Raw genomic sequence first — 13,886 nt, 5'->3', positions numbered from 1 at the left:
ACATTAGTTTTAAATATCTGAGCTTTTTCTATGAAATTTCAAACGTCACAACAAAGTTGTGACTTTTTCTTCACTACCGCCTGCCACCCTTTTTGCCAAGGTTATGTCTGGCAGCAGCGTCTATTCCCCGCCCCCCACAAGCGTTCACCTCCTTAAAAAAAAAAGAAAACTCTCTATCACTCTATCACTCTGTCGATGAGTGCGTGTGTGTGTGTGTTTCTCTCTTTCTCATTCTTTCTCTGTTACTCTATTCTCTCATTCTTTCTCTCTTTTAGGTCTCTCTGTGTATGTGTTTTTATTACGCTCCCAGGATTTTCCCTTTAGTCGGCAGTCGACAGTCGACACTTCGGGGGTGGTTAGATAAAATGTGGAAATTGTTGAAAACGTTGTTGATGTTGCTGTTGTGGGTGGTGTTGTTGTTGTTGTTGTTGTTGCCTGCATCGTTATGTGGGCCCCGGGTCGACGGACTTGGATGTGCCGCCTTTTGTTGCCTGCCTGCCTGCCTGCCGGGCTGCCTGGTTGCCTTTTGGGGGTGGTTGGAATGGAAGGTGCGACGACTGTTTTCACTCCATGTCCTTGCCATGGCTAGGCCAGGCTACTACCAAGCTAGGCCAGGCGGCTTCTGACAGGAATTTTCAAAAATTTTCCTGCTTTATTTTTCTTTCTTTTACTCATTTTTTTTCTCTCTCCGACTTCCTTTTCTTCTTTTTTTGGGGAAAAATAACAACAATTTTGCCACTCATAAAAAAAGACGAGAAGAAGAAGCAGCAGCAGCAGCAGCAGCAGTAGTCGTAGTAATAGTAAAAGTAGTAGATGTGGTAGTGGGAAATTTGAACTTGGTCTTGATGTATGTCCGGACTCTCTGGGTCTCGGTCTCGGTCTGAGTCCTGCATATAAGAGGGGAAATGGGGATATTGTGTGGGGGAGACAAGGGCCGCATGGGTCCTGGGCCGTCCTGCCAATGTGGCCGACCACTGCGGCAGCTGCGGAAAAATGAAACCCAAGGAGGAGGCGGGTAGCTTCTGCTGTTGCTGTTGCTGCTGGTGAAAGTTGCCCTTGAATGGTGTTTGGGATTATACACTCCTGTGCCCCATTCCTTTCTCCTTTCGTACCCCCGTCCTCGCCCTCTCTCTCACTCTTCTCTCGCTCTCTCTTCTTGTATCACCTCACCCTCTCTGTTGTCTAGCTTCCAATTGAGTTTCGGGTTCAGTGTTTGAAAGCAAATTGAAGTCGATAAACAGAAGGCCAGGGCCAGAAAAGGCAGGCAGAAAAAAATAAATAAAAGCAAGGCAAAAGCATGGGCAATCAACATGCCCAAATCTATACCTATACATATATGTATACATATACAGAGACGACGAATTTAAGAGGAAGTTAAGTGCTGAAAGAGTTTGCTCGAAATGATTTCATGGCAATGTACAATGCAATTTCCCTCCGCCTCCCCCCCCCCCCCCCCCCCCCCACAAAAAAAAAAAGAATAAACAGAGACCAAAGCCTTGATAAACCATCAATAAACGAAAAACACAAAAAAAACATACAAATCGATACAAAAACTAGTGACAATTGCTAAAAATCTAAACTCAAGCGTTGGACAAGTTTTTAATCTTCTCAAGAGCAATAATATTTATTTTCTTTTAAGAGAAATGGATTCTCATTCTCATATCATCTTTCTCATTTAAATACTTTGGGTATTTAATTGATGTTTAAAAGATCATTGGTTCAGAATGTTCTTGAATTCTTAAATCCAGTTGTTCCTTTAGTTAGTCTTTATATCATTTCATTTCATGATAAGGAAATAAGGTATCCTTATATTTAGCTTAAAGCTAGCTATATACATTTCAGAGTTTAGACTTCTTATATGTCATTTCATCAGATCTATTACAGAGGATGAAGAATAACAATAATATTCTATATCACAATTTCAGATTTCATTAAGCTCAGATTTGTTAACCTTACTATTTAATTTAGGTCCATCTATAAACTCTAAGAATTCTATTCGAACTCTGAGAATTTTGTTAACCTTTCTAATGTGATCAACATTTTTCATAGATCAAAACAGTCGTATCTTTCTTTTTTTTACAATTTCATTATTGTTAATAACAATTACCAAGTTAAGAGCTTCAAGTTAAAGATATAAACTCTTGGAAAAACATCTTTTCTTTTAGAAAAAGGTCATCAACATTAATTGAGAGAAAACTTTATAAATGTTTAAAATAATAATGTCACAAACTACAAACAAAGAACCGTGAAAGGCTTTTCTAAGCCCATCTGTGCCTATTTTAATTATATTATTAAGATACCTCTTAGAAATCCAAATACCTCGGTCCAAAATGAATTAAACTTGAGTTTATTTTTTGACATTTTACATGCAGCCAAAAAAGGATAACTTCAATTCGTATTAAAATAAAAAGTGTAAAATGAAAAGTAAACTTACCTTTTGTTGATTTTTGTATCTTTACCGTTGTAGCACTTTCGCTTTAATTGTTAATGTTATTTATTGCATATGTATATTGTTGATTAGATAGATGTACATATGTAAGTTGCATTTTATATTTATATATATTTGATTTATTATTTTACGTTTTTTGAAGGTCGTATACGTTTTGCATTAGCACGATTACGGAACGGAATGGTTACAATATACTCTATGGCATTTTTCTTACATTATTTTTTCGGTTTTCGTTTGTGCTTTTTTCATTTGCTTTTTTGCTTCGTTGATTTTACATTATTGTAGTGTTGGATCTATAAAGATATTGATTGGCGTAAAGGACAACAATTAAAACAAAAGCCGTCGAAAGAGTCAAAACTGGCGGAGAAAATCAGAGCAAAGGCACACAGAGAGTAGGAGAGCAGGAACAAAAGTAAATAGAAAAAAAAAATAGGAAAAGAGGCAGCAGACGATGCACGTGGCAACAACAAAGAACAACAGAAAACAAGTGACTAGAAGAGGATAGAGAAGCAGGTGTACATACATAGGAAAGGGGTAGTGGAGTGTCTCCACTCTGGGCCCAACAACAACTAAATCAAATCGCAGCCAAGTGCCAGCCAAAACCATCTGCGTGTGTGTTTGTGTGTGTCCCAATGCCCGGTGCCCGGTTGTCTCGCCCTCTCAATGGGCTCTGGGGCAAATATTTTAAATGCGCAGATTTTTGGCATGTTTTAGTGGCAGTTTCACGTTTTTGAATTGTTGCCATGCCCACCAAGAAGGAGAATGGAGTTGCGTTCGCTTGCTAGCTCGTTTCACTGACAATTTAATACAAAAAATGCCAAAAATTTCTGAACCAAGGGAGATGGCGGGGCCAAAAAAAAAAAAGAAAAACCTACGGCCTACGTATGGCAACAACAACAAACAAAAAGTTTGTCATGCTTGTTCTGCTGTGTCTGTGTTAACCCTTTAAAAAAAAGGCAATGATAACAACAATTCTTGGCAACAAAATAAAAAATCAAGCAAGATATGAAAAAACCAGAAACAAAACAAAGACTTTGAAAACTTTAAATATACCAAAAACAACAAAAAGAAAAACTTTACAGTTTTTGGCAACAATTGTTTGAAGGTAAAGTTTGTTGCTTTTTTTTTGGCTTTAGTTTTTGGCTAACCAAAAGCGAATTTAAAGCTCAAACATTCGAAAATACTATTAACATATCTCGAAGTTAAAAGAATAATTAAAGATCTGGAATCTTGATCTTTAAATGGTTTGAATATAACAAATTGAACTTGGGAATGAATATTTTCTAGAAATTATTTATAAATAAGGCAGCAAAAATATAGAATATAGAAAACTATGTGTAGCAAAGAAAAACAACCGCCAGGTGTCGCCTATAATTCGCTGAAGAACTAACTTCAAGAATAACACAACTGCATGTATTAAAATAGTTATTCAAACTAAATTTAGACTTCATTTGAAATCATCTTCTAGATAAAAACAAAACAAGTCAGAAAGAGAGAGAGAGAGAGAGAGAGAGAGAGAGAGAAAAGGTAGCATCTTTGACAGCTTTTTAATGGACAAGCGATTTGAATAGTTTTCATAATTTATCAGTAAATGCCATCAATAGAACAAAAGTAATGACTTGTCGTCTAGGTTATTTGACAAACTTCTATAGCTAAGAAGTCCTCAGTCTCTAGTCGGACCCTTTGCCATGCCATGCGTGGGCCCCAGACTAACTCAATTAGGGAAGGCAGACAGAAAGTTGAATGTTGTTGTTGTTGTTGTAGTTGTTGTTGACTGGCAGACAACATGCGAATAAAAAGCACTTGCACCAACAACATCAACAAAACACCAAGAGAATAGAAAGCAACAGCAAAAAAAGGAAAGATAAAAATAAAAGAAATTTTATATAAATAAATAAATTTAAAAAAAACCTTTTAGTTTATATACATATATAGAAATAAAATCTTTTATGGGAAAAAATTAAAGCAAACGTCGAGTCACTAGCATATAACAACAAACAACTTTCAAACTGGGCTTAAACAAATACAACGACTTAAAGATACTCTTTCGAAACAGTTGATTTTAAACCAAATGTGATACAAATATTAGACACTTAGACATAAGGTCCTATTCTAATGTCTAATAGAGTTCAATTGCATAATTTTTTTCAATGATGCCCTGGAGAGACATTTCAAATTGATTTTCTATAAATAATTATTGTATTTCTTTAATTGTTTTGTATTTAGATTAAATAGATAGATAAATAGATTAAAGCAAAAGATTTTCGATCCAACCAGTTGTAACGTATAAAAAACTGTTCAAAACTTTTTCAAACTAAAGTTCATGAACTAAAATCATCATGAAAAATAAAAAATATCAAACTAATAAAAATTAAAATTCATTTGAATGAGAATGATTTTCGCCAAGACGACTAGAAAAAAGTTTAGCTAAGAAATACTAAAAAATGTTTAAAGAAATTGTTAAGAAAGAAAACAACAACAAAGAAATTCACTAACAAAATTCACAACAAAGAATTTCACTAAATGCTCATAAATGTATGCAATAGTTTTATGAATAACTTGAATATCCTTATTTGTCGAGCAATTTTCAAAATGACAACCAAAAAAGTTGGATTTGTTTTTATTGTTGTTGAACATAATAAAACAAAAAGACAAAAACAACAACTTGGCGTCTCGTCTCTTGCTATCTCTGTCTGTCGCTTTATCGCTCTCTGTCTATCTCTCTCTCTCCTGCTCACTTGTTATCGTCGCCCATTGTTCTTGCTCACTCTCTTTTGTGTTTACTTCACAATTTTTCGCCAACCAGTTCAGGCTAGGAAAAATGTTGAATGATTTTCTTCTTTGGCTTTGCTGCTGTTTCTCCTCTTCACTTTCACATCAACAGCTGCCCGTCTTGTATTGTAGATATACACACTCTCAAACACACACACACGACGATTTACCCACAAGGTTCACGCACGCACACATAAAGAGCGAAACACTTGAAAAAAAAAAACAAAAAAAAAAAACGATGGAAATGAAAGCATAAAAAATAACCAACAACAACGACGACACCGCTTATTACCGTTGTGTTTTGCTCTGCTTATTGATTTCTCTTTCTTTCTTCTACACGTTCCTTTGCCGGCGTTTGATACGAAAATGCCGCCGAAATTGCAATGCAAATGCAATTTATACTACTCTGTTATACATATGCATATACATATATATGTATGTATGTCGGTTGTGGCATGTGAGATAATGTGGGATGATGTGGGATGTCGCGACGTTGCCAGTTCCTCTCTTCGTTAATTAAACGCTCTCGCTTGTTGTTCTTGCGTTTTTATTTCACTATTTTTGTTGTTGTTGTTGTTACTGTTTTGTTATTGTTATGAACCGCACGCTTTATGTTATCAGTTTGCTAAAAGCGTCGGCGTCGGCTTCGGCGTCGCCGTCGCTGCTGGCGTTTGTTTGCTGCTGTTGCGATTTTTTTTTTCTTTCTTTTGGCTCTCAATTTGTAATGTCTGTTTGGTTTGATGTGATTTGGTTTTTGGTTCGTTGTTGGTTATTGCCGTTGCCGTCGCCGCGTTATGTAGTTTTTCCGGTGATTTCCACTTGCTAACTGACTTTTCTGGCGAATTTTCCAAGCGTCCAAAACGGCGTCCACCCTCGCGCGCGCGTCTTAACACAAAACACAACACAACGCACACACTCGCACACGCACACAAAGCCAAAAAGAGAGTAAAAGAGCGTAAGCCATGCATTACGGAGAGCGGAAAAGCTTGCGAAACGTTATAACGTAACGTATACTCGCAAAACGTAGCGCCGAAAGTACGTTACATTTGAAATTGTGACGAAAAGAGGCGGCTTAAATGCAAATTTTACATTACATTCCATATGGAAATATTTTTGTTTTATTCAATTAATGACTTACTTAATTTATATCTGTTCGATTTGAAATGATTTTAAATAAATTCAGTACAAAAATTATTTTTGAAATCCTTTTAATGCGCATGTGTCTCACGTGCTCTCTAAATTGAAATACCCTTTGACTTGGCCATAAAAGGGAATATGAGGGCGTTGCAATTTGCAAATAAACAAAATATACACAATTATATGAACCACTTTTCATTCGTACTGTGTGCATATCGGGAAACGAATCTTTTTATGAAACAATAAGACTAGATCCATTAAATTCACAACAATTTATTTTACAAAAGGTAAAATGGTAATTATATATAAATAATATGAGATAAACACAAATAATTTGCATGAATCCTTTAAGCACATTTTGTTGAGTATTCAGTAGCCAATCTTTATATTTCATTTGGAAGTAAATTAACCCTTAAGTTATGCAACACCCATTTAAAGAATTTAATAGTTTGAGCTTTTACTATATCATGTTGCTGAGTAAAGATCCTTACTGCAAAACATTTCTTAAAGAAGTAATTCTTATGTACAGTACATTCAAGAATTCTTTAAAGTTTAAACAAAAGAATGTTTAAATTATCCATTTCTTATGCAAGTATGCACTTTAGGGCGCAAATTTTAGTATTTGACGGTATTTTATTTTATTTTTACTGACAAATTTCCATAGTGTAGGACATTTTAAAGCGTCTTTTGCTTTATTATTACATTGCCGGATCCAGCTCATAATTTCAATCAATTCGGGATAGAAATCTGTCATTTTGAGAAAAGAATTTTCATCATTCAATTCTTATTTATATTTGAACAATTTTAGAGGTAAACTGGTTTAGGGCGCGTAATTTCAATCATTTCACAGCCCCGAGAATCCGCCACTGATTATAATTACTTGTTATTATTGCAAAGACAAATCCTTTTAACATTTTCAGAAAGTATATGACCTAAAAAAAATATATATGACCTAAACAACAATGTCTTAACGTTTTGTTTCTTCTGAAAACTTTTTAGAACTTTTATTACATTTAATTATATAATTTGTCAAATATTTAGGTTAAAACAACTTAAATTCGTTTGCTGAATTGGATTAGAAAGAAATTTTCACTCCATATGAGGTATAAAATTGTCGGCTTTCCAGATATTGTGTAAGAAATTTCTCTCTCTCAATTTCTCTCTTATTCTGTCTCCCGCTCTCTTTGGCGTTTAACTCTCCTGTTAGTATATAAAAACAAAAGCGTGCTATCCTCAACAGTGGTTGCTGAAGTCCTGACAATATTTGGGGGTTAGCCATTGGGGGGTGTTAAGTGTATATTGCTAATGGCAGTTGAAGACCAAGATACAAGAAACTGACGCTGCCGGCCGGCCGGTCTCCAACTGTGTGTCTGTGTGTGTGTGTGTGCGGTGATATGATGGTCAGCCCCCAAGTGGCTTCTCTAGTGATTCGATGGCATAAAGGGGGACCAAAATTTTGACAAATGTTATGATGCAATTTCTGGTTTGGCGGAGGGGTGAAAATACCATGTGGTTAAACGTGTTGCTTCGCTTGCACTATGCAGGCTTGAAAAACAATTAATAAACTATATATTTCTTGATCAAATTATGATAGATTTTTGTTCTTTGAACCCTTAACCGGAAGCGCCTTTATTTCCTATTTACCTAAACTTTATTATTGCTTTCTATGGAAAATTTTGCAATTTCTCATAAAGTTTATGAAAGAGGAAAACTGACTGACTGACTATACCTGGCCAATACCTTTGGCCTGTACTTTATTTGTAATTTTTATTAGTCATCCGAGTACGTCTAGATCTACGTCATTATCTATTCAGTCTAACATCATCTACACTTAAGTCATTTATCTATTGTATTTATATTTTGCCTATCCTCATGTATCAATCGCCAGTGGCACAATATTTTTCCAACAATTAATTTCATCCATGCAATTTTCGTGGAACACCTGCAGTGCATGGAAATGTGTTTTCATTGCAATTAGAAAAATGTTGTTTTCCCCCCGCTGGTTCTGCTTCTGCTTCTGCCTCTGCAGCTGCTGCCAGAAGTCAGCGATTGAATGAATGAGTGACTGAGTGGGTGGGTGAGTGAATTCTTTAGGAATTTTGGTATCTGGATACACGTATCTGTAGGATATATGTTTGTACATACATCTATATATATATATGTATGTGTTTGGTTTCTTTTTCTTCTATACCACACGCTATTTTATGGGTAAAGAGGCATTTGTTTACCTGCTGCCACCCGAGTGGACTATGAGCCAAAAATTATGGCATGCGTATGCGTGTTTTGGCAATTAGTTAAAAAAGAAAATGAATAGAAAAACAACTAACCCAGAGTGTGGAGGGGTGGGGTGGAGTTGGGTGGGCTAAGGGGTTGGGTTGAAAATTGGAGGTGCTAGCTGTAGTATGTCTGTCTGTCCGACTCAACGGGGGCGGCACTCAATTTGCCATTTTTATGAGGCGCTTCTGAAGTGAATTGAAAGCAGCTTGCAAGATATTTTATGTTTATACTCTATACAAACGGGTATATTGCTTGTGGCCCATAACTTGATTAATTTGTCATTCCCAATCGATTTATTTGGTTATTTTTGAATTCGAATTTCACATTTTTTGTATAATTGCAGTATTTGCTGATGAAGCCAAATCAAATGACTAAGTAAGAGAGCTTCTCCCAGCGGTCGAGTAAGGGTATAGCTCTTGGCTCTCTGGTTTTCTTTATTATTCGAGGTAAACAAGAATCTAAATAAAGTGCCTCCGAATGGGAAGTGGACTCTCAATCATGCCTTCCCCTACCTAAATTCCTTCATTCTCAAACATTTCATATTCGTTTAGTTCAAGGGACATCCCCACCCACATTTCATTTGTTTAATCGCAAATGATTTGTGCAAATGCCGTTAAATGTCATTTGACATTTGTCAAGTTGAAAGTTGGAATGGTCCCGCACACACATACAAACACACACACAATCTCTCTTCTCTCCCTATTTCACTCATGATGTATGCAATTTCATCTTGATGAAAGGAAACGCTTTATTTGTCACCAAATTGAAACTGATGAGGGGCAACAGCTCCTCACTTGGCTAAGTGAGCCATCAGTTCTAGAGGTTTTAATTAAACAAAAATACATTAACAGCAACAACAATAACCAAGTACACAATAAATGAGAGTAGTGGGAGAGGTAGATTGAGAGACAACATAATGACGAGATATTTAATTAAAAATTACAAAAATTATAAACAATAAACAATGTGTTTATATGCACATACATACATCAGCTGAACGAAGTGTTTACTTTAGCGCTTTCAATGTCGACACACACAGATGTATAAATATATATACATACATACGTACATACATATAAGCCGTCATATGTAGGCGAAATGACAATTGAAAGTCAGATTTTATTTATACTTACATACATATATAAAAATTGTGTATATACGGACCTGCATATTAATAACAGAGCACAGAAACTGGAGTATGTGCACTTTTATAAGGGGCCAGTTAACTTAAAAACGCTCTCATAATAAATCTTTCGCTCATCATTCTTTAAGTAATGTTTTATGGAATTTTAATCACAGTACTAGTAAAATAAAATATCACAAGAATCCAACTAAGGAGTTTTAATGCTCTTTTCAAGCTTTTTATTTTGGTGAGGGAAATCAGCAGTGCAGGATTAGGAATTGCTAAGGATCAGAGCGTTGTTAGAATGTTGCATGGTCACTGAAAAGTAATTCAATATTCATTCATTTATTGAAATATAGTAAAATGGCAAAAATTTCACTTAAAAAATCCTCCAAATTCTTTTAAAATCTTTTCTTTGTACTTAAGGCAAATTTTTTTGCGATTTTTGAAAGTGATATCTTATTTCAATGCTTTTAATTCATTGATTTTGAATTGGAATATTGTAATTTACTCTAATAATAAAGTTATCTTTGCGGGCGAGACAAAAAAAGCCAATATTCCAATATAGAAGCTCTAATTTGGGTATTTCTTCAAAAAATTGTAAAATTCATGTCTTTATTTTCAAGTTAGAATATTGTCAATCTCTATTAAAGTCTCAAGAACTAAATTTTTTTTCACAAAATTTATAAAAAATTGTGATATATCATGATTTTTTCATAAATGAGATCTAAGATGAAATTTTTTTAAAAATCAAATTGTTTGATGTTTGATTTTAAAATATATTGTAAATTGTGATATAACTTTTACAGACTGAAAAAAGGCAAACTAACCAAAAATTTATGTTGAAAATTCTGAAAAAACATTAACTTTGCGAATCGTTTTTCACCGTTTCTTGCCATTAGATTATTCTATATATGTAAATACATTAGTGATTCACAAGCATAAAATTACAATTTTTGTAGTTTGGCAAATCGTATTGATCCATTTTCATTGAAATTTGAAAACAGTTTGCAAAACGACAAATGAGCTGTGGAAAACCCTTACCAGGTGAGACCTATGTATATATATAATGTCTTGTCTATACGGACAGACAAGACATTTATTTTATATTATTCAGTTTTTTCTTTCAATTTTCTCATTAAACGAAACTGAAAAACTGACCTCGAGATAACCAACCATTTTTTCACATGTTTAACAATCTTAATGACAAATTTAGTAGCAAAGAAATATGTTTTTCTCATCGAAACTGTTTTTTCTGATTGCTTCTATGTGAGTTAGGTATATGTAGATTGGTTTCAACCAAAAATTGAAAAAACAAAAAAAAAGAAAAACCCAAAACCTGAAAACATAAAAAGCAAAAACATGTTGGCTGATCTGATCTAGCCAACTCAAGTCCTTTACTTAGCATTTAGCCTCAAAGTCTTGTCAGTTTTTATGTATCCTGGATATCAGAATATTCCAAACACGTCTTTAAATTAAAGATTCACAAATTTGGAAATTTACTTATGTTTGGAATAGACAATTGTAAATTCTTAACTTAAATTAATTACTCAAATGATTAAAAAATGGCTCAGTATTAATAGTTTAATAAATTACCGATAAGTGCCTCAACGCACTCCTGTGTGCCAAAGGATTAAAGGCAATCTTCATACCAATAACTTTTTAATTGAGGGCGCGAGATTCATTGAAGCAGACGGACAAAAGGCCATTGGCTTGGCTTGTTATTCTTAGATCAGAAATATATGTAAATGCAATTCTTTCTTATATATTACAAATTCCAAATGCCCATGATCGGACTCTTAGTTATATATGTAGTAGGTAATACATTTACAGAAAAGAAAGTTGTCCTCTTAAAACAGAAATGATTTAATTAAGACCTCGTATTAAGATTGTTTGACGATAAAATCATAGAGTATTGACATGTGCAATTATGTTGGAAATGAAATGAATTTTCGATTTGTTCGCCAACAATTTCCACTGATTAATTAATAACAATAAAAATTGTATGACAACACATATAAAAAAATTTGGAGAAGTAAAGTACAAACAACAAAAAAAAAAAAACTGTTAATGATTAAACATAGCTCGTCGGGATGTGCATACAATAAAAGTGCTGCAACAACATTGACAACTACAATAACAAGGACAGCAACAACAACAACAAAATTGTGTTGTTTGATTTATAGTGGGAAATGCATGGAAGAGGCAACACACGAATACACACTGACTCACTCACTCAGAAAATAAAAAGCATAGCATACTTTTTTGGGGGCGGCTGTCGACAGGCTGGGCAATAAATCAGAAATTGGTCAAAATGGGCCCCACTCAATGCAATTTTTAAACAATTTTATTCAATGAAGCGACCAGCGACAAAACTGACAGCAGGCGCAGAAAATTTGCATTGACACAGACAGGAAATACACACACTCAAACACACGCACACAAACATAGGGGTGTATGTGTGTGTGCATAGACAGACACATGTTAATGCAAATAAATTGCCTGCTGACTTTATTTAAATTTCCCATAAGACACACATGGCCGAGGGTGATGAGGCAAAGTGTATATGTATGTATATAGTTAAGGCTCCTCCTAAGCAAAAAGTATCAAGTGACGGTTAAGGCAAGGACGAGGCGCAAAGCATTGAGAGAAGTGAGGGCGAATGGTTCCACCAACAACCAACAACAACATGTGGCAGCCTGTGGCAGCTTTTTGTAATTTTAATTTTGATTTTAATTTGTGTTGAAATATTTACATAATCACTGACAGACACAACAGCAGAACAACAGGAACCTCAATCTCAACAACATCAGCTCCTGGGCCAAAAATCCTTGCGCCAAAGAACTCTCTCAACATCTGCTGATGTTGCTGCCAACGTTGCCAACGTTGAGCCAACGAGATTTTATTAAACTTTAATGAAAATTTATAAGGTCTGCATAAATGATTTAGTAAGCCTGCGCCATCTCATTAATGTTCTATTAGCATCTCGAGTATTTAAAGTACAAGTTAAAAAAAAAAATTGAAGGCAATACAAAAATATTTCATTGCATAAGCTAAAAAGCGTTTTGGCTTTACCGATGAGTTTATCTCTTTCGCTCTGTGTGTGTGTGTGTGTGTGTGGGAAATCGGTTAAAAACAAAAAACACTATGGCTTAAAATGTGATTAGTCTGTTTTAGTAGAGAGAGAAAGAGAGAGAGAGAGAGAATAGGAGGTGGGTAGATGGATTTATGTATAATAGATTGGAAAATCCCTAGGCTTTGCTAGCAGAATTAACATAATTTGCCTTGATTTCAATTCAATATTTTATGGTCTTTGTGCCAATTTTCATTTAAAACGAATACATACATACATACATATGTATGTATGTACGTATAATTTGCAGAAACACTAACACTAAACCCACATGAAATAAAAATAAAATAGAAAATTAAATTGAATATTCGTTTTCTGTGTAACAATAATATTTAAGTAAATTCTAATGCCAAATTCAGTTTTCCATTCACTTTGAAAATATTGAAATATGTTCAAATATTTCGTTTCCGAATTCTTTATTTTTAATATTCAAATATTTTTGGAATCGGAATCAAGATCATGAAAATAATATAATATCTAATCTACATGAGTGATAGGCCTCACTTTGGAGATGAGTAAAACAATGCAAACTTAGACCACTTTTCATACCCTTTCTTAAAGGCTATATTAATTTTTCATCTTCGACCATGTAAAGGATATATGTATATGCTTGATTCTTAATCAGCACACAAGACCAGTTCATATAGCCATTTCTATCTATTGGTCTGTCCGGTCTGTTTCAATGCAATGTCTGATCAACGCTGAAATTTTCTATGCCATTTTCAATAAATTGCAAGTTTTCTGTGTCGCGGATTCAGTTGGATCAGACAAGAAAATCATATAGCTCCTATCATGTACGGATTCAGGCAGGGGACAGCTGGGGATAATAATATTTGGAAGAATCTTAAGCTTTTTTCATCTCCTTATATCCCTAACTAGTGAGTCTTCCAAGTGGTCGTCCAAATTAAATGAATTCTTAGTCTAACAAAAAAATGACTAAATTTTCTAAGCGAAAATTAAATTCTAAGTCCGTCCATAAAAACGGCAACGTAACT

At 34.5% G+C, this 13,886-nt stretch overlaps 1 long non-coding RNA gene across 1 annotated transcript; it reads right to left on the bottom strand.

Annotated features, from left to right (window-relative positions):
- Positions 1 to 2,561: 2,561 nt before the first annotated feature.
- On the bottom strand, positions 2,562 to 6,115 carry LOC124460637. Its single transcript, XR_006954590.1, has 3 exons — positions 5,514 to 6,115; positions 5,218 to 5,429; positions 2,562 to 2,742 (listed from the first exon to the last, which is right to left on the bottom strand). It is a non-coding gene; the product is annotated as an uncharacterized LOC124460637 (long non-coding RNA).
- Positions 6,116 to 13,886: the final 7,771 nt, after the last annotated feature.

The sequence above is a fragment of the Drosophila willistoni genome, assembly GCF_018902025.1.
Source record: "Drosophila willistoni isolate 14030-0811.24 chromosome XR unlocalized genomic scaffold, UCI_dwil_1.1 Seg143, whole genome shotgun sequence".
NCBI lineage: Eukaryota > Metazoa > Arthropoda > Insecta > Diptera > Drosophilidae > Drosophila > Drosophila willistoni.
Note: the sequence above shows the minus strand (reverse complement) of the source record. Positions and strands in the feature narration are given on the sequence as shown.